Source organism: Molossus molossus, unplaced genomic scaffold (genome assembly GCF_014108415.1).
Source record: "Molossus molossus isolate mMolMol1 unplaced genomic scaffold, mMolMol1.p scaffold_m16_p_20, whole genome shotgun sequence".
In the NCBI taxonomy this organism is placed as follows: Eukaryota; Metazoa; Chordata; class Mammalia; order Chiroptera; family Molossidae; genus Molossus; species Molossus molossus.
This window is the reverse complement of record NW_023425356.1, coordinates 52,537,629-52,556,894: the sequence shown is the minus strand read 5'-3', so window position 1 is coordinate 52,556,894 and position 19,266 is coordinate 52,537,629.

The window sequence follows — 19,266 nt, the reverse complement described above, 5'->3', positions numbered from 1 at the left end:
GCCGCGCGGGAGGGGTTCAGTGAACGTCTCCTAAACCAAGCAAAGATTACCGGGATGCAGGCTCCCCATCCTCGGATCCCTAGCCTCCTGCACAGCTGGGACTTCAGGCTGACTGCCGGAGGGGTGCCAGGTGCGGGCAGCGCAGAGGGCAGGAGGACTGGGGAGGGGTTCAAGGCCATGGTGAAGCTTTCCTTGCTGAAGTCACCCATGATCACCCACCCCCTAGGGCCCGCGAAAGTAGCGGTTCCTGATCTGACTTTCTGTGCCATTGACAATGACCATTTTCTCCGGGAAGCGTTCTCCATGGCACCACCCCTGGGTGGTCTTGTCTCTCCTCGCTGTGGGGTCTCCCCTGACTGTCAGGCCGCAGACCCCTTTTTGGTTCACTGGCTCTCTCCCTGCACACTGTCGTCCGGGTCATTTCCTGCCCTGATCCTTTCTGCGGCCACCCCCCGGGCAGTGCTCCCTGATGATCCTGAACTGAGTTGATTCAGAACTACACCCGTCATCCCTGCCTCCCCAGCTCACAGCCACACACCTGCACCACCTGTTTTCTGTCCCCACAAATCACAGCCAGACCTCCGAGCATCCTCCGAACCTCTGTGTCCTCGCTACAGTGAGCTTTCAAAAATGCAGCCCCGATCCTGTCTGCACCCCCCGAAATTCCTTAGTGGCTTCCGTCTCGCAGTGAGCACTGCCCCCCAGCCGTACTTCCTGCTGCTCACCTGACACTTCACCTGTCCTTGCTTCTGCTTGGCACTGTGTTCTCCCCTCTTGTCTGGTCACTTGACAGCCCAAGGACGCGTCTGTCACTCCACTGCTGTGGGATCGCGGTTCTGTCCATGCCCGTCCCTCTGCACCCAGCTGCTGTCCGCCGACTGGTCCTCCCAGTAGACCGAGTCCTAATCTCTACTCGCTGCCTAGACCGTCTGGTGCTCAGGATGCTTGAGTGGGTGGAAGGAGGCTGGTTTGGGCTGCGGTGAGCGTGGGGTTCTTTAGGGCTTCGTCTGGGTCATTTTTTTCCTTCTACCACTGGAATTCAAGACCTGAAAAGTTGCCCTGGCCGGTGTTGCTCAGCAGTTGGAGCGTTGGCCTGCCGACCAGAGAGTCCCGGGTTCAGTTCCCGCTAAGGGCACGAATCTCCCCACCCCCCCAAAAAATGATCTGAAAAGTTGATGGGACATAGTTCTAGGTTGATGGTGCTTCATGGTGGTTGCTGTCGACAGAGTGGCCACGAGACTCGGGGTGCAGTGTACGGTGGGAGGCCCCCGGCCCTGCCTGCCCTGTGCGTCCGCGTGGGCGTGCGGAGGGATACGGGGCTGTGCGCCCAGTTCTGGGGCGCGGGCCGGGCGCAGCCAACTTCAACCTCGCGGGTTTAAACCCCACCAGCCTGTGTGGAAAGCGGCCGTGGAACAGCGTGGGCAGGTCAGCTGTCCACCCCTGTTCCCAGCCCAGCGGGCTTTTCTGCTGAGCTCCTAGGCGGGGTTTGAGGCTCAGAAGTTGTGAGGTCATGGGTTTTCTGAGGGGTGGCACAAGGCTTTAATTCATTAGAAAGAACTTTTATCGCATTTTGCCGTGTGTGTTTTCTTCCTTTATCAGCAGTGACACGGGCCCTTGAGAGAGATTGATAGGCCGATGCCTGGTCCTCGTTGTCCTGGCGTCTGCGGCGCTGTCTGAACTTGCCGCATGCACGCTTCCTACCTGGTTATGTTCAAAGTGCTTACTGAGGACACTAGCTAATGTTCAGAGCAGGATGAGCCCCGAGGGGTGACTTGCTGTAATGGCCCCCGGTGTCCAGGTGAGAACGGGCACAGACGTAAGTGACTGCAGGGCTGTGATCCTAGGTGCTGGGGCTGGACTTGAAGGCCAGGCAGCCTGGCCCCGGGTCCAGCAAACCGCTCCGCCCAGCCCCAGGGACCTCTCGGCGGAGCACCTGCCCCCCCCCTGCCCCCCACTCTGCTCCTGCAGGCACCCAGTGCGCCGTGAACAGGACACACCAGTGAAGGGAAAAGAAAATCCTCTTTCCGAGCCCTTCCTCCCTCAGTGCGGTTCGCTTGTTTTCTCGTCAGGTCCTGGTCAGTGACAAGCATACACATACGCGGGTATCATCCTTTTTTCCCTTTATTGATTTGAGAGAGAGAGGGAGATAGAAACATAGACGAGAGAGGACATCGACTGGCCGCCCCCTGCATGGGGATCGGGCCCACAACCGGGGCATGTGCCCTGACCAGGAATGGAACTGGCCACCTTTTAGTGCAGGGTCGATGCTCAACCACGGAGCCGCACCGGCCGGACAGGTATCGTCCTTTTTTATGTCAATGTTACTCCTCTTGGGAAACATTTTCTTTTTTTTCTCCACAACTCCCTGGGGCCCATGCCCCTGGAGATGTGACATCTCAGCTGTGCGGCAGTGAACAAGAGCTGAGGTGGTTTTACCTGAGCTAAATACATAAATGTCAGCCTCCTTGCGATCTGGGAAATACTTCAGCCTTATCTGCAACCTCCGGGGGAGCGGGGTGCTCCTGCCGCGCGCTGGGGCCCCTGTTCTCGGTTGGTGCTGGAAGACGTCATCCCTGGAGAGAGTTAATGTTGCCAGATTCCAAGTTCTGAGCCTCCTGGTTTTTTACAGTGACCGTTTCCTAGTCCTTGTAATTGTGTCCTGCTGCCCCCTCCTGTAGGGCAGCGCCCTGGATGGCGCATTTTGCCAGGTGAGCCGTCCACCCCAGAGGGAGCTGGAGGACCACCAGGGGCCCTTTTTGATCTGGGTGTCAACACGCTCAGTCTCTGGCTGTGAGGTTCCTAGAAGCTGACTTGATTTAGAGATCAGAAATATTTTTTCTAGTCTCAGAGAGCGAGGTGGGTGCTCTTGCTTCCCATTGGAGCCTGGGGGGGCTCCCAGACTGGGTGGGTGTCTGGGCTCAGCCTGGGTCCAGAGCGCACCTGTTCGGGTGAAATGAACATGGGACGACAGAGGTGCTGTGCCGGCCTCTGTCCCCGCTGAGCCTTGCGTCTTGCAGACTGGAGAGCACTCAGGTCCTCCCGTCCGGCCATCCTTCCGAACGCTGCTGCTTGTGCACCCGTAGGACTGAGAATTGAACCTGTTACTTCGGGGAAAGTTAAAAAAGACACAGTTCCGTCCCCCCACTCTGCCACGCCCTGGCGCACCCCCCTTGTTGTATTTCTCCTTTTCCTCACCTCTGCGTTGTTTGTAAATCACATCGCACTGCTGTTTGCTGACTGCCCGCTCCGATAGTAGGCGTTCTTTACTGACCTCCTGTTGGAGATGATCGGGTTTCGCTGACCCTTCCCCTTCCCCTTCCCCCACCGACTCTCCTAATCACGCCGAGTGCTGGTCGGGCACCGTGGAGCGGCTCACATCGTCGCGGTCCTTCTGAACCTTTGCCGCCGGGAGTCACGGACGCGGAACGAGGAGGGTGGTGTTGGTTGAGGTCCGAGGTTGCCGTGGGACTCGTGTCTCTGGGTCCATTGACTTGCTCAGTATTCTCGTGATGTTCAGTTACACCTTACTCGTTCGTGTAGCCATTCTGGAATCTTCCGAAGACTTGGTGGAGGCTCAAGTCCTAGAAGAAACCCGGCTTCAGAGAGACGGGACGGGGCGTGGGGATGCTGGGCTGTAGGTGCCCTGGTTCTGGCCGCCCCAGGTCCTTGTCCTCAGGCTGATGCCAGTGGGAAGGGAGCCTTAGCTGCCCTCAGAGAGCATGGGTCACCGGAAGCACAGGCGGACGGGTGTGAGCGACGCAAGCCCGGTGTGGGCCAGGAGACGGCTGTGCGTGTGAGCAGTGAGTGAGAAGGACAGTAGGGAGAGGGGACCAGGCGGGGAGAGGGGACCGGGCAGGGAGGGGACCAGGCGGGGAGAGGGGACCGGGCGGGGAGAGGGGACCGGGCAGGGAGAGGGGACCGGGCAGGCCCTTGTAGCTGGTGTGTAGCTGGCATGTAGCTGCCATGCCAGTGTTGACTCGCTGTCAGCTGGTACAGTTTGCCCCGGGGTCCGGGGGGCGTGGAAGGGGAGAGGGGGGTTGTGGTTTTGTGGATCTCGGGCGGTTACCGGCCACCCAGGTGGAAGATGTCAGGTGGTTCCTTAGTCCTCGGAATCCCAACGGCAGGGCGGCAGGGCGGGCACCGTCTGTGTAGATGGAGCATGAGGCAGAGTGCTGGGTGCTGGGTCCAGGAGGGGGAGGGGGGACCCAGAACCAAGGCAGAATTTCTCCCTGGTCCCCCTGAGGTGGGTGATGCTGGGCTGGACCTCCTGGCCTCTGCGATCAGAGGGAGGGTGCAGGGTGAGGTGACGGAGCTGTGTCCTCCCGGGGAGCCGGTGCGTGGGAACCCCGTGCAGTTGTACCACAGCGAGGTCCAGCAGCGATAGAAACCGCGCTGAGCGTCTGTGCTCTCTCTCCTCCCGCTCCCAGCTCTGTGCGCCGGCCAGGGTGGCCAGGGACTCGGAGCACCGGTGCTGGCAGGTCCCTCGGGTGGGCAGCAAAGACTTTCCCAAGGTGGTTTTTCTCCTCTCCGTCCTCGGCGTGCTGCCGGACTCCGCATGTCCATCCAGCCCGTACCAGGTTTTGCTGAGTAGCCACTAGCAAGTCCCAGCTTCTGTAACTCGGTCCTCTCCTGGGTGAAGAATGAACAGGTCAGGGACTGGACTGGGGTGGCCCAGACATGGTCTGGAATAGGGAGCTCGCTGGTCCCAGAGTGGTCTCCTTTTCTGGTCCACGCCGGGGAAGCTGGTCTGAACAGCTTGAAGTCCAGCAGGTCATGTGGGCTGATCGTGGGGAGGCAGACATGGCCTGCTCCCTCCTTGTCTGTCATCTCTGGCTGGCCCAACGCACCCGGGAATCTGAGAGCCCGTGTCCCCTCCCCCCGGGGGAAGCCGGAGAGTGTGGAGGTGGCCTTCTGAGCTTGGCTTTCTCTCTGGTTTATCCTTAGTCCCTGGCTCCGCCCACAAGCACCCAGGTCCTTGGGCTCTCTCCTTGGTCTTTCTGACTTGGGGACAAACAAGTGTGTTATCCCCTTGGAAGCTCTTCACTGGCACAGGCTCCGGGCTTTGGGGGGACACAGGGCTTCTGGAATGTCCTGCACTTAGTGACTTGACCGGAAAGATCTCCTCTTCCCAAGTGTCTTCCCTGCAGTTTGGTCCTTGGTGCTGAACACCGCTCGCGGTCTGTGTGCTCCGCTCTCTGGGAAGCGGGGAGGTTAGGGTCCCACTCCCGTCTCCCTTCACTTTGGGGTTCCGGCCCTGAGGCAGGTGACCCTGATGGTGCCCGAGGCCACAGGAAAGCCGCCCCTGCCCAGGGAGGGGTGGGAACAAGAGGTGGTCGGCCCCAGGTTGTTATTTAGTTCCTTCAGGTGGTTCCCGCGAATCCCTTGGGAAAGGAACCTGTGGTTTCTCTGGTTTCCTCCGGGACCTGATCCCTCAGATAACGCAGGGAACACGCAGGTGCTTAAGGTCCCTCCGCCAACCCCACCTGTGCAGTCCTGCCCATCTCGAGATGGGGGCGGTGTGTTTTGAATCTAGATTTAGGAAGCTCTGTATGTCCCTATGTTTACATCCTGGTTCTCGTCCGCTGCAGCTCCCTGTGTCCCCAGCAGGCTCGCCAGCATCTCTGCTGGTCCGTAAACACCTCACTCTCTGTGTCGCAGTCCTCGGAGCCTTTCCTTTCTCCCCGGTCCCCCCTGCAGCTCCCCACCTCCGGCCCTGCATGGGGGGAACACGCTGGAGAAGATCTTAACTGGGTTTGGAACGTCAGATAAGTTCCCTTCCGAGGTGTGACTCGTCACTTGCTGGGCACCGTGTACACAGGGACCCTGGGAAGAGAAGGGGCGGACGTGTGCCCGGGGAGGTGACGTCGCCCTGTGCCAGCCTGGGGCCGTCGGGAGTGAGGGAGGGTGCCAGACTTCTGCTCCCCGAGGTGTGTACGCGTCTGCCTGGGAGGGGGCTTCTCACCCGGAGAGGACGCAGCCAGCAGGGCACAAGCAGCCCGGGCAGGACCGCCTCCCGGAAGCAGCAGGCTCCGGCGGGGGCCGGCTGCGGTGAGTCAGGCTTTCTGAATCCATTCCACGGATACCTCTGCCCAGCCCGTCTGAGTCTCCGAGCCTCTTGCAGCCAAGACGTCCCCAAATAAGGCACCTCGCTGTGGCAACAGGCCTCGCCCTCGCGTCTCGTGTCAGAGCAGCTGGGGTGTAGCTCCGAGGGGCGCAGGTGCACCGGGTGGGAAGTAACGCTGCTCACTACTCACGTCCCAGCCTTGGCGGTTTTCTGTCGAGCTCCTTGTCCTCTCGGGGACCCACAGAACGTCTGACGGGCAGGCTGGTGCAGCGGGGGCCTGGAACCTGCGTCGGGCAGTGCGCTGGAAGTCACCGGGTGTGAGATGGTGGCCGGTGGAGGCAGGACCACCTGTGATGGAGAAGCTGGAGGCCCCGGGACAGCTGGCGGGGGCGGGGGGCACAGAGGCTGGTCCTCACTGCCGCGTCCTGGGCAGCGTGGGAGGCTGGGCAGAGACGCAGCGTGGAGGAGGGAGATGCTGAGCCTGCCCTCACCTGGTGCAAGGTGCACACCCCCGCCCTCCATCACCCCTGAAGAGGGAGGTGTCTGGCACCCCGGGATCGAGGGAATCAAATGTGGAAAGGCTCCGGGTGTGAAGCGTGTGTAAACCATAGAGCTGTTCGTGGCGGAGTGACACGCACCTTCTCGTGTGGGCGGGAGAGGCACCAGGTGTGACAGCCACACAGAACGCGTGTCATGAGGTGTGTACTGCCCCCCAGAAGATGATAAAGCTGAGGCTCGGACAGCGGCCCCTCCCCCACGCTCACGGCCTGCAGGCGCAGTGGGCGGCTCGGGTGCCAGGGCGCCATCTGCTACGTCGTTGTGCCTAAAACTGGGCATTTCGGGTGCTGGGTGACTTTCTTTTGTCTTTTACGTTTCCCCCCGAGTCACTTGTAAAGAGCTTGAAAGGTGTTGAGCTTTTCAAAACAATCTTTTTAACACGGCGCCCTTGGTCCTCATCGCCAGTCCCGTGTGTGTCTAGCCTGCAGCCGGCGGAGGGTGTCTTCCAGGAAAGCAGACTTGGAGTGACCAGCGTGGGGAGGGAGCTGTGGCGCGTGGCTGTGTCCGTGTGGCCGGGTGGTGGTCTGACTGTTAACTTTCCTGACTCGACTCGGGCTCCTCTCCCGGGAGCCGGAACGGGCGAGGTCTGGCGTGATTCCTGGGGCCCCTGCAGGTGTGGACAGTCACCACTGGGGGCTCGCTGACACGGGTGAGACCGGGAGAGCCGTCACACACGCTGGGGCTCCTTCTCTGCACAGACCGTGTGCGGCGGCTGGGAAGGTGTCGAGCCCGGGACCGAGCTCACACCTGCTCCCCCAGGGCTCCTGGGTCACTACTGTGTGTGTGTGTGTGGGGGGGGGGTGCCTCCTCCCTCCTGCTTGTAACCCAGGAAGGTTCCACACTGAGTGACACCCCAGTGCACAGAGCTGGCCTGTGGCAGAGCGGGAATCGAACCGGCCACCTCTTGGTGCATGGGTCAGCGCTCACCACGGAGCCACACTGGCCGGGCATCTCCGAATCCTTGTTTCTGCCGAGCTGCTGAGCCACCAAGGGGCAGGGCAGGCAGGCGGTGGCCCGGAGTAGCCGCATCCTGAATTGGCCAGCAGACAGAGTCTGTGGTGTCCCTCATCAAGGGCAGCCAGATGAGTTGGGCAGTGGCAGAGACGGGTGGCCGAGATAGTGACAGCCGTGGTGAGTGAGCGGCAAGGCACCGGGTGCGGAGGGTGGCGGGAACACCCAGAGGAGCCCTCACTGCCGGGGTGGAGCGGGCAGGCAGGCGACCGGAGGTGACGTGGAAAGGGTGAGCGGAGTTGGCCTGCTTGGACAGCAGAGGGGACAGGCAGGGTGGCTGGCGGCCGGGAGCAGCAGGGTGTGCTCACCCTGGTACGAGGCGGGAAGAGGCAGGAGCAGCAGGTCACGGTCAGCTTGACAGCCCCGTGGGCCGAGAGAGGCAGAGTGACACCCGGTGGCCACTGTGCCCCGCTTGTCCCTCAGCTGTTGCTCCGGTGGTCACTGATCATCCCTCCTGTCTCTCCCGCCCCAGCTTTGCCTGAGGCTGCCCGTGTCAACTCCCCGCACTAACAGCCAGATGCCCCTTGTCCCTGGGCGTGGTTTCCCTGGGTCCGAGTCTGCCGGCGGGATCCAGAGGGTGGTGCAGGGTGAGCTCAGGGGTCTGGGCCTCTGGAGTTAGCGCTCTGAGAAGCGATGGAGGGGGGCCTGCTGGGAGGACTGGACAAGGGTCAGTCCCTCCCAGCCGCCACTGCAGCCCCCCCCACTTAGGGTCTATCAGGGTGTTCCAGAGGTGGGTGTGGGTAGCCCCGCCGGCTCTGGGTCATTGAGTGTTCCGGCCACTGCAGGGCACACGGGAGGATAGACAGGTGCCCCTGGTCCTCTGTTTCAGATGAAGAAACTGAGGCCGGAGGGGTCCCCGGCCACCTGGATTCAGACCCAGACCGGTGTAGCTGATCTGTCTTCCTGCACCGTGCTGTCCCGTGTCCGGGGACGTGTACACCACTTTCACTGCGGTCATTTTGGTCAGTCGTGTCCTCATGTCAGTAAGCGGAGTCAGAATTCTAGGGTGCCCTTGGGAGATAGAAGGGGTTGTACTGAGCCCCCATCCGTGTGTACTCGTAAGCGACTCCCACTCGGAGGTCTTTGCTTACTGAACAGAAAGTCCCCTCGGCCCTGGGGGAAATCCTCACCACTCCGTGCTTGACCGAGGACAGTCAGGGGTCACCTTGGGTGCTCCCATCGGTCTCCGTCCACGTGCATTGTCTGTCATCCCTGTGTCTCTTCCTGTGAGGAGTCTCAGATGATACGGTTCTCGGACGCTCGACCTTCACCTGCGCTCCGGGCGTCTGTCGCCTCCTGCAGCAGCGCAGACCTTGCTGGGGCCGCTGAGGCCGGAAACCTCTGCAGGGCGCCGGCTGCCAGGTCCCCACTGCCCAGCCGGGTGCGCCAGCAGGCGGCGAATTCAAATCCCTGGAGTCTGGCTGCCCTGCCACCTGGGTCAGCATGCTGTCAGTCAGTCCCTTCCAGTGCCCACACTTGGGGAAACGTTTTGGGGAGAAGTGATGAAAACCCGTCCAGGCAGCCTGTGCCTCCGTAACGAGCAGGGAGGGGGTGGGGCGGAGACGCACGTCCCTGATCTGTAACTGCCCGGACGGTACAGCCCGGGGGGGGGGGGGGGGGGGGCCGGTTCAGCTCACAGGTCCCGTGTCGCTGCAGAACGGCCCTGATGAGACACCGCACCTTTAACTGGGAATAAAGCGGCGCCCCAAAGAGACACTCCCCAGTGGTGACCTGCCCTCCCTGCCACTTGGACCTGGAAGAAATAGTTCTTAAATGTGGGTACAAATAGAGAGCGGACGACCGTAATTGAGGCTCCTCTGTAGAAAGAGCAGAGCCTGGTTTGGACCGGGGACTTGGACCGGCAGTTGGCAGCGGGGGGATCACTTTTTCTGTCTGGTTCTCAACTGCACAGCCACATCCGGACCCTGGGAAATGTGGAAGTATGTGCGGGCCCAAGGGGCCAAGCGTGCTGCTTGCTAGTGGGGTGTCCGTTCGGAGGGCCCCTGCCCTGGGCCTGGCGCCCAGGTGTACCGGCTACCTGCGTGGCACGCAGACCCGAGAGCGCCCCGGGGCTTGATGGCTCCTGTCTGGGGGCGCACGCACCGACTCGCTCGTACTGGTTCTTCACATACGTTTTAGGGTCGCAGGGTCCCGTGTTCCTCTTTGTGGACAGATCGTCCGTATTTCCTCAGCGCACAGGTTACGTGGACGTTAGGAGCTACTCTGGAACCTGATCTTCGCTCATTTGTACGGGAAACTGTTCCCGTTTCTGCACAGCCTGGCCTGTCGGTGGCCCACGTCAGTGAAGTCGAGACATCTCGGAGGGTGTTACGGGAAGAAGGAAATGTTCTTTTCCAGCCAGGGCCTCCCGTGGGTTACAGGGAAGTCGCCCCGGGCGCCGGATGCTGAGGAGGCGTGCTCAGAAGTCGTCTTGGACTGGACTCGGTGTGGTTGCGCCTGAATACATACCCTGGCCCAGGTTCTCCAATGCAGGCGCTCAGCAAACCTGGCTGGCGCTGGGATGAGGAGGGTTCTGAGGTGTCTGTGGGAAGCACACGTGTGTGGCAGCTGCACGTTTTGTTAGGCATGGCCGGCGCCTCTCGTGTCACAAGTGTCATGTCGCCCTGGCCGGTGTGCCTGTTAGAGCGTCAGCCAAGGACTGAAGGGTCCCGGGTTGGATTCCCGCTCAAGGGCACGCACCTGGGCTCCAGGTTTGGTCTCCAGCCTGGAGGGGGCAACCAGTCGATGTGACATCGACGTTTCTCTCTCTTTTTCCTTCCCTCCTCCCCTCCCACTCTATCTAAAACATAGTGGACAAAGGTCCTCAGGTGAGGATGAACAATAAGGTGTCACGTCACTTACTGTTCAGTACTTCCTGCCTCGTTTTCCCAACAACCAGATAAGCGACCCCACACATCAGGGTCCCAGACCTGCCCCGTTTTTGCGAATTCTTTGGTTTTTGTTGCGGTGCCAGATGAGGCTAGGAAACCACGGGGTTTTTTCCGTCTCCACACGCCCTGCCCTGGTAATGACAGATGGGACGGCTCACCCGAGGGCACAGCCCCTCGTCGCGGTCATTCCTTAGGACGCCGATAGCCTTGCTTCACAAAACAAGGAACCGTCCAGAAGCAGATGCCGCCCTGTTCCTTGTCCAGGTGCCCGCGACCCGTGGATGAGACCGGGTCTCTGCTTGAGCCTGTCATTCGGTGTATGAACACGGATTCGACGGCGTACAGAGTGGCCGCTTCCTTTGCCCAGTCCTGACCCTGTGAACGCTGCGCCGGTTCTTTTTGAACTTGATTGTATACCCATCCATGGCACTGAACTTTGATTTTTGGACAGAATTGAGGGGGAAAGAATTGTTTTGTGTTTTAGTTTTTTTTAACTTCCTCCTGAGCATCCTCCCATAGTACCAGATATCTCAGCAAACATGCCCTGGTAGCCGTGTGAGATTTTAGGGGCAGAGTACCAGGGTTTGCGTGACAAACCCACTGCCTGCCTTGTTGACGGGGTAGGTTCTCGTCCACTTGTGTGCCGCGATGGACATCTTCATACATTTTTTTTTTATTCCTTTTAAGTGATTTTCCTGGAAGAAGCCAGTAGAACTTGAATGATTGGTTGAAGGATGAACATTTTGATACTCTTGCCTGCTTGTGGCAGAGCCCTTGGGGCTCCCTGCTGGGGTCAGAAGGGGCGGGTTGGACCGACATCGCCCGCCCTCGCTGGTCCGGGTGGGGCATCGGTGTTTCTTCTCGCTCCACTGGGCTTCTTACGTATTCCTTGTTTCTTGTGTAGAAAGATCGACCTGCATTACCTTGTCTTTTTTTTTTTTTTTTTTTTATCCTTACCCGAGGACACATTTTGTTTTTTGTTCAGGTAGAGTGGGAAGGAGAGAGAGGAAGAGAGAGAGAGAGAGAGAAACATTGACGTGAAAGGGACACATCGAGTGGCTGCCACCTGCCCGACACAACCAGGGCCGGGGACAAACCACAACCGAGGTACATGCCCTTAGCGGGAACCGAACCCGGGTCTCGGGACTGCAGGCCGACACTCTAACCGCTGAGCCAAACCGGCCAGGGCTACCTTGTCTTTTTGACCTCTCTCCTACCAAGAGGCACGAGCCCTGGCTGTTTGTTCCATTTTGAATAGGAAACTCTTCAAACAAGGTGTCCACCCCCAGGACAGGTCCCCGTGAGAAAGCCTGGAGGGCCACGCCGTGGTGACGGACTGCAGCACACTGTGCCATCGGCCTGCTGGGCAGGAGGGGCAGAACCCACCACGAATGTTCCAGGCCAGGTGTCAAGCTTCCTCCAACGCAGCACAAGGGCTCACCCTCCCTCGCTGACCCGGCTTTGTGACAGCGACCTGTTGTGCGACCAGAGACGTAGAGGCCGGCCACGGCGGGGTGCCGGGAGAAAAGGGGGGACAGGCTTCTCGGCCTTCCCTGGAAGAGGAAGTTCACCTGAGATGTGCTGTTTTCCTCAGGGCTGGGCTCGAAGTTGCTAACCAGTAATGCAAGCTTTCGACTTTTTTATTAAGTCTTTCTTAACAAGGAAGTTGATTTTTATAGCTGAGAAAAGGGTTATAGGGCAGGGGCTCCCCCCATCATGGTGTCAGGTGCAACTCGGGCTGGAACCCGAGCTGGGGGTCTCTCTGCCTGACCAATGGGACGTAGGGTTTGTACACTCGATGGAGGGCTTGGCCCTGGCGCAGGTGCACAGCCATGAAGCGATGTGCCCCTTGACCGTTCCTTAGGTAGTTCAGTGGAGGAGGAGAGCAGTAGTGTAGGTGGATAATCTTTTCATTGTGGTAAAATAGACGTATCGTACACCATCGCCACCATGTGTAAGGGTGTGCTTCCGGGGCGTCAAGTAGCTTCACGTTGCTGTACAAGCAACACCACCGTCCACATCTAGGACGGTCTCTTGTCCACCTTGAACACCTTGAACTCTGGGTTCATCAGACAATCGCTTGTCATTATTCTCTCCACCCCCGGGCCCTGGCACCCCCTGGTCTTCTTTCCGTCCGCCTGGCTGCCCTGGAGACCTCAGTCAGTGGAACCTCACGATACTTGTCCTTCTGTGACTGCCTCGTTGATTTAGTTTAATTCCACGAGGAACTGTCTCAGGGTGCATCCACGTTATAGCATGTGTCAAAATGTCCTTCCTCTCTAGGGTGAATAGATACTCCACTGTCTGCATCGACCACTCTGGTTTAGCGCTTCAGTCTGGTGGGTGCTTGGCTGCCGTCCACCTTTTGGCTGTTATGATCAGGCGGCTGTGAACAGTGGTGGACAGACCTGTGCTCTGCTCTGCTGGTGGACACATCTGTGCTCTGCTCTGCTGGTGGGCAGATCTGCTCTGCTCTGCTGGTGGACAGATCTGTGCTCTGCTCTGCTGGTGGACAGATCTGCTCTGCTCTGCTGGTGGACAGATCTGTGCTCTGCTCTGCTGGTGGACAGATCTGCTCTGCTCTGCTGGTGGACAGATCTGTGCTCTGCTCTGCTTTCTGTCCTTTGGGCTTGTGCCTAGAAGCGGGATCACATGGCAGGTCTGTGTTTAATTTGGGGGGCATCGCTGGACCGTTGTCCACAGTGGCTGCACCATGGTCCATGCCCTCCAGCCGTACACAGGCGTCCGGCTTCTCCGTGTCCTCATGGACCCTCGTGCGTTTGTGTCTGTTTCCTCCAGCCGCCGTCCTCCTGGGTGTGCAGAGGTGGTTGCTCACTGGGGCTTTGATTTGCGTCTCCTACTGATGCGTGATGTTGAGCATCTTTTCATGTGCTTATTGGCCATTTATACCTATTCTTGGGAGATGTCCGTGCAGGTCTTGGCAGTTTAAAAAAATGTTTTCTATTGCCCTGGCCGGTTTGGCTCAACGGTTAGAGCGTTGGCCTGCGGTCCTGAGAGACCCGGGTTCGGTTCCCACTAAGGGCACGTACCTCGGTTGCAGTTTGTCCCCGGCCCTGGTTGGTCATGCGGGTGGCAACCAGTCAGTGTGTCCCTTTCACATCGATGTTTCTCTCTCTCTCTCTCTCTCTCTGAACAAAAACTGGAAAAATGTCCTCAGGTGAGGATAAAAAATAAAAAGAAAAATTTTTTTATTAATTTTTGTTACAGATGTTTCTCCTTTTCACCCCATTGACACCCTCCTCCCGATCCTGCCCCCTTCCCTTGGTCCATTTTTAAACAGGTATTTTTGGTTGAGTTCTAGTTCTTTCTGTATCTGGATACCAACCCCTGCCTGATACGTGATTTGTGCACATTCATTGTTCGTCCGGTTGCCTCTTTGCTGCCTTGATGATGTCCTTTGATCCACAGAAGTTTTCGGTTCTGACGAAGTCCGTCGTGTTTGTTTTCTCCCATTGCCTGCGGTTTGAGCGTCTCGAGAAGTCTTTCCCTGACCCATGACATGCTCCCCTCTCGTGTTGCTTCAGCTGGGTAGTTTCAGCTCTTACGTTTAGGCCTTTGATCCGGGGCCTCGGTTTTTATGTGTGAGGTAAGGTTCCGGCATGGGGACCCCTGGTTTTCCCAGTGCGCTTGTTCAAGCTCATTGCAATGTGTGGAGGGAACCGCTCAGCTGCCCACAGGCTTGTCTGACCGAGGGGAAACCTGTGTGTCTGCAGGGCTGTCCGGGGCGGTGGGGAGCCATCAGGGCTGTCCGGGGGCGGTGGGGAGCCCATCAGGGCTGTCCGGGGGCGGTGGGGAGCCATCAGGGCTGTCCGGGGGCGGTGGGGAGCCATCAGGACTGTCCGGGGGCGGTGGGGAGCCATCAGGGCTGTCCGGGGGCGGTGGGGAGCCATCAGGGCTGTCCGGGGGCGGTGGGGAGCCCATCAGGGCTGTCCGGGGTGGTGGGGAGCCATCAGGGCTGTCCGGGGGCGGTGGGGAGCCCTCAGGGCTGTCCGGGGCGGTGGGGAGCCATCAGGGCTGTCCGGGGGCGGTGGGGAGCCCATCAGGGCTGTCCGGGGTGGTGGGGAGCCATCAGGGCTGTCCGGGGGCGGTGGGGAGCCCTCAGGGCTGTCCGGGGCGGTGGGGAGCCCTCAGGGCTGTCCGGGACGGTGGGGAGCCATCAGGTGAGATGAGAAGGCCCGGCACTGAATGTGCTTCTTCATTTCCTGCCTGCGCTGCAAAGCGGATTGTGTCCCAAAGGCCCTTGGGGGCTGAACTCTCCCATTCATCTTCAGTTTGTGGTGGGGTTTGGTGCTTATTTTAGCTGTTTGTCATTCGAGGGAGAAGGAGGATTTCCACCCTTCACGAACGCCTGCCTGGGGTGTTTTGAAGGAAGATGACTTGACAAATGGCAGCGGTCACCCACGGTGTGCTCCTGACTTCCCGTGGGTTCGTGTTCTTACCCTGGTGCCGGGAGGCCGACTCCCATGGGTGCGGCTGTGGGCCCGAGGGGTGCGAGCCGACCCTGTGTCTCTTTCCGGCTGAATTCCAGAGGGACACAGCTGCAGGCTCTTCTGCAAGCCTGGCGCGTGCTCAGGAAGCCCCCGCGGCCCAGGCCGGCAGACGCTGTTTCCGTGCCGTTGCTGGCCCTCTGCGCTCCCGGTGTCTGGCCCCAGGTCCAGGTCTGCAGCTGCCGGAACCGTGCCCCCTGCTGGCCCTCCTCTGATCCGGTCGGGGTCTCGGGCCACGATGGCAAAGGAAGGGGCAGAGGCTCATTCAGAAGAAGACGTAGGGAAATTCACTGTACATTTCTACAGGCAAAAGTCCTCCCTAAATAGAACAGAAACATATTACACGAGTAATCAATTTAACTACATCAATACAAGTTTTCTCCTGGAAATGTCACATTAAAGTAAAAAGACAGCTGGAAACATGTTCATGATGCAGATGAGAAACAGCCTGTTTCCTTGACACATAAGGAGCTTTCATCCGTCAGTAAGGAAACCAGTACCAAGGCAGAGAAGTGAGGGGAGGCTGTCTCCAGGCTGCTTGCAGAAAAAGGGGCGCAGAAAGCTTTTCAGCATACAGCGGTGTTTCTCTTCACTTAACGGGCAAATTAAACGGATAGATAGCAGGAAGTCAGATTTCAGTAAGGGTACGAGGAAATGGGTGCATGGGAACCATTGTTGACGGGGGCCACCTGGGCCTATGTATGGGAATGTTTACAATGCAGACCCTTTGCCCTAGCAGGTGCACGACTGGGAGTGTATCTTACAGGATATGCACACACCTATGCTTGTTTTAGAAAAGTTAGGTGCGATTTCATTGTCCCTCCGTGGAGGAGCAGTGTGCTTCCTTCATACAAGGAATACTCTGCAGCTCTGAAAAAGGAGGGGGTCCTAACTGTACCGACGGGATGATCTTCAAACGCATGAGTGAACAGAGGTACAGCCAGCAAGTATTTCCTTGGAGGGGGGTCAGCATCCACTGACATGTATTAGTACTAGAATGACATCCGAGTCCACGAGACCCAAAGCTGATTTAAATGAGCCACTTGCAACATTGTTGCTTGGACGGCATTGTGCTCAGACATGTGCGGCTTCATCTTTGAGATGTCAGCCGAGAAAGGAATCCTTTTTATTGAACGTGTTTCTTGTGTTAGGCTCTGTCTTAGGTATAGTGACCCATCTGTGGAATGAAGGGCCATCATGACTCCCAGATGACGAGGACAGGAACGATCGGAGAGGTTGAAGGGGACTGAGATGTGACCAGTGTGGGTGTGGTCGAGTTGGGAGTTGAGCCAGGTCCCGGGTGTCAGCCTGATTCTAAAGGACCTGTATGCGTTAGGCCTTTGAGTCCATTGGATAGTTTTCATCCATCTTATCTTTGTTGGTTGGTTATTTAAATCTATCTTGCCCATAAGCTTCCTGGGCATTTCTATCAAAACACAGAAGCTCTTTTCAATGGCACTTTTGCACAATTGCTCCTCATTTTGAAGACCCCGGAGCACATCACTGGATCTAGTAATTCCTCAGTCACTGAGGAAACAGCAGCTAAAGCCCAGGGCTCAGTGTAGTATTACCTTGAAGTACAGCGGAAGTCTTTAAAAATTGGCGGAGTCTGTGTAGCCTGAATGCTAATTATTAACCAGGATATTTGACGAAGCGGACACTCCCGTGCGCTGACCGGGAATCGGGGACGGGGAGAGCAAACAGAACACCGGGGAAGTTCTTCAGGAAGAGATGATAAAACGAAATGACACGTCCCAGGGCATAGCTCCACTGTGCAGGAGTGCACACACACACGCTCATTGAAACATGCCAGGTGTAGTCATTGCTGCAAACGTAGAGGCTCAGAGGGCAGAGACGTACTGTCTTTCAGTTCTGCAGCCTAGGTGTGCAGTAGTGTCAGCTCGGAAGGGGAACTGGTCGGGCTCTCTCCAGGGCTGGTGGCTTGGAGGCGCACCGGTCCCTAACTCCCTCTTACGGGGAAGGGAGACAGAAACTGCAGTGTGAGAGAGAGACAGCGATCGGGGGCCTCGTACGCGCCCTGACTGGGGACCAAACCTGAAACCTGTTGGTGCACGGACAACGTTCCAGCCAACTGAGTCACCCAGCCAGGGCTGTCTTGACTTCTGTCTTCCCTCAGGGCCAGTGATACTCATTGGTCCGGCTCCTGTTCTGATAGGTTATTGTGGTGTTGTTGTTTTTTATCCTCACCCGAGGACATTTTTCCATTTTTTTACTCAGAGTGGGAAGGAGAGAGAGGAAGAGAGAGAAACATCAATGTGAAAGGGACACATCGAGTGGCCGCCACCCACACAACTCAACCAGGGCCGGGGACAAACTGCAGCCAAGGTACATGCCCTTAGCGGGAACCGAACCCGGGTCTCTGTGGACCGCAGGCTGATGCTCTCACCGCTGAGCCAAACCGGCCAGTGCGGTTATTGTATTTTCACTGCCGAGTTTTGAAAACTTTACATAGTCCAGACAAAAGTACTTTGTGAGTGTTTTCTGCGGCCTGTCTTCCCCACCTCGGGAGAGAGCCGGTCTCGTGAGAACGTCTCCCTTGTGATGAAATTCAGTGTGCGGACTTCATCCTCTGTGGGTTTGCTTTTGACTTCAACGCGACAAGATCTTGGCCAAACGCTAGGTCCTGAAGACTTTCTTCTGTGGTCTTGCTGAAGCTTTGTAGGTTGCCGTGTCGGGTTACCGTGAGCGTGCAGAGCTGGTGTTTTGGAAGGCGAGAGGGTGTGGTCGGGCTCGTCTCTGGCCCCTGGGCGGCCAGCTGCTGCAGCTCCGCTTCTGGGAAAGGCTGTCCTCACTTGCATCGGGTCGCCTGGGCTGCACGAGTCCGTGGGTCCAGGACAGGAGTTGGGCTGGTTTCGCTGGGTGCTGCTTCCGTTTCTCAGGTCGGCCGGTGACACTCACTACACTCAAGGATGTTGGCTTTAATTCCACTTTTCCAACAACAGGTGAGCCCTCATCACTTACGATGACATTCAGTGCGGTAAACTCACCTAACTCCGTAGACTAATGGGATCTGTGTTGCTTCTGTTTATTTTTTTTTTAGTTGATTTCAGAGAGAAAGAACGGGAGAGAGGGAGAAACATCGATGTGAGACTCATCAACTGGTTGCCTCGCACACTTACCCTGACTGGGGGTCGAACCCCTAACCTGGGCATGTGACCCGACTGAACCCCTCTGGCCAGGGCCTTTGTTTATTTTTTTGAGGCATTGGGGGCTGAGGAGGAGCTGGGGAAGGTTGAGAAGGAGCAGCTCCAGGAAACTGAGTCAGCCGACAGTGTCTGTGCCCCTCCCTGCAGGTTCTCGGGACTAAGGACTAAGTCGCTGGTTCAAGGTTCAAGGTTCGAGGACAGCAGGAGGGAAGCGCATGGCCAGGACGTCTCTCGGCTCCCTCCCCCGCAGCTCTGTAGTTAGAGGAGGTGTTGGGGCCAACCTAGGGAAGAAATCCTAAAAAAAACCTTTTGATAACCAGATTGTCTTATTTCGGTTTGCACCGTTCGGACAAGGATCACCGGACAGGAGGAGTTAATTCAGTCTGCTGTGGGGCAGCACGCTGCTGAGCTGCTCCGCCCACGCTGAGGGGTCGCCTGTGGGTGGCCCTCCATGCGGAGAGACTGGGCAGAGGGTCCCACTGGCACCTCGCACTCCTTCCTTTTTCCAGTTTTTAAAACCGGGGATGTCAGCTCTCTTTTGGTGTCTCCCCCCGGAGGCCTGTGGGTCCTGGGCCATCATGTCTGTGATAGACACATTGTCCACGCTCAGGAAGCCGACTGAACCGGGCGGGTGGGTGGCTTTTGGTATGTCTCGGCCAGAGTCGTCCTCGCCTTTCCTAGGACAAAGGGCTCAGTCTTCTGGGACTCACATCTCAGCTTGCCTCCTGACCCTCAAGTAAAGGGAAGGACACAGGCCCAGCCTCATGTGCACCCAGCCCTTCGGCCCTGGCTGCTGGGGCCCAGTTGGTTGAGCGTCGTCCCTTGCATCAAAAGGTTGCCATTTGGGTTCACGGTCAGGGCACATGCCTGGGTTTCGGGCTCCATCCCCAGTAGGGCGCCTGCCGGAGGCAGCGATCGGAGTTTTGCTCTTGCATCAACGTTTCTCTCTCCCTCCCTGCCTCCCTCCCTCTCCCTCTTTCTAAAGTCAATTTTAAAAAGATGGAAAAGAATCGACCCTCCAGCAGGCCCTTCTGTACTTCCACCCTTCAGAGAGGGCTTTGTGGGAG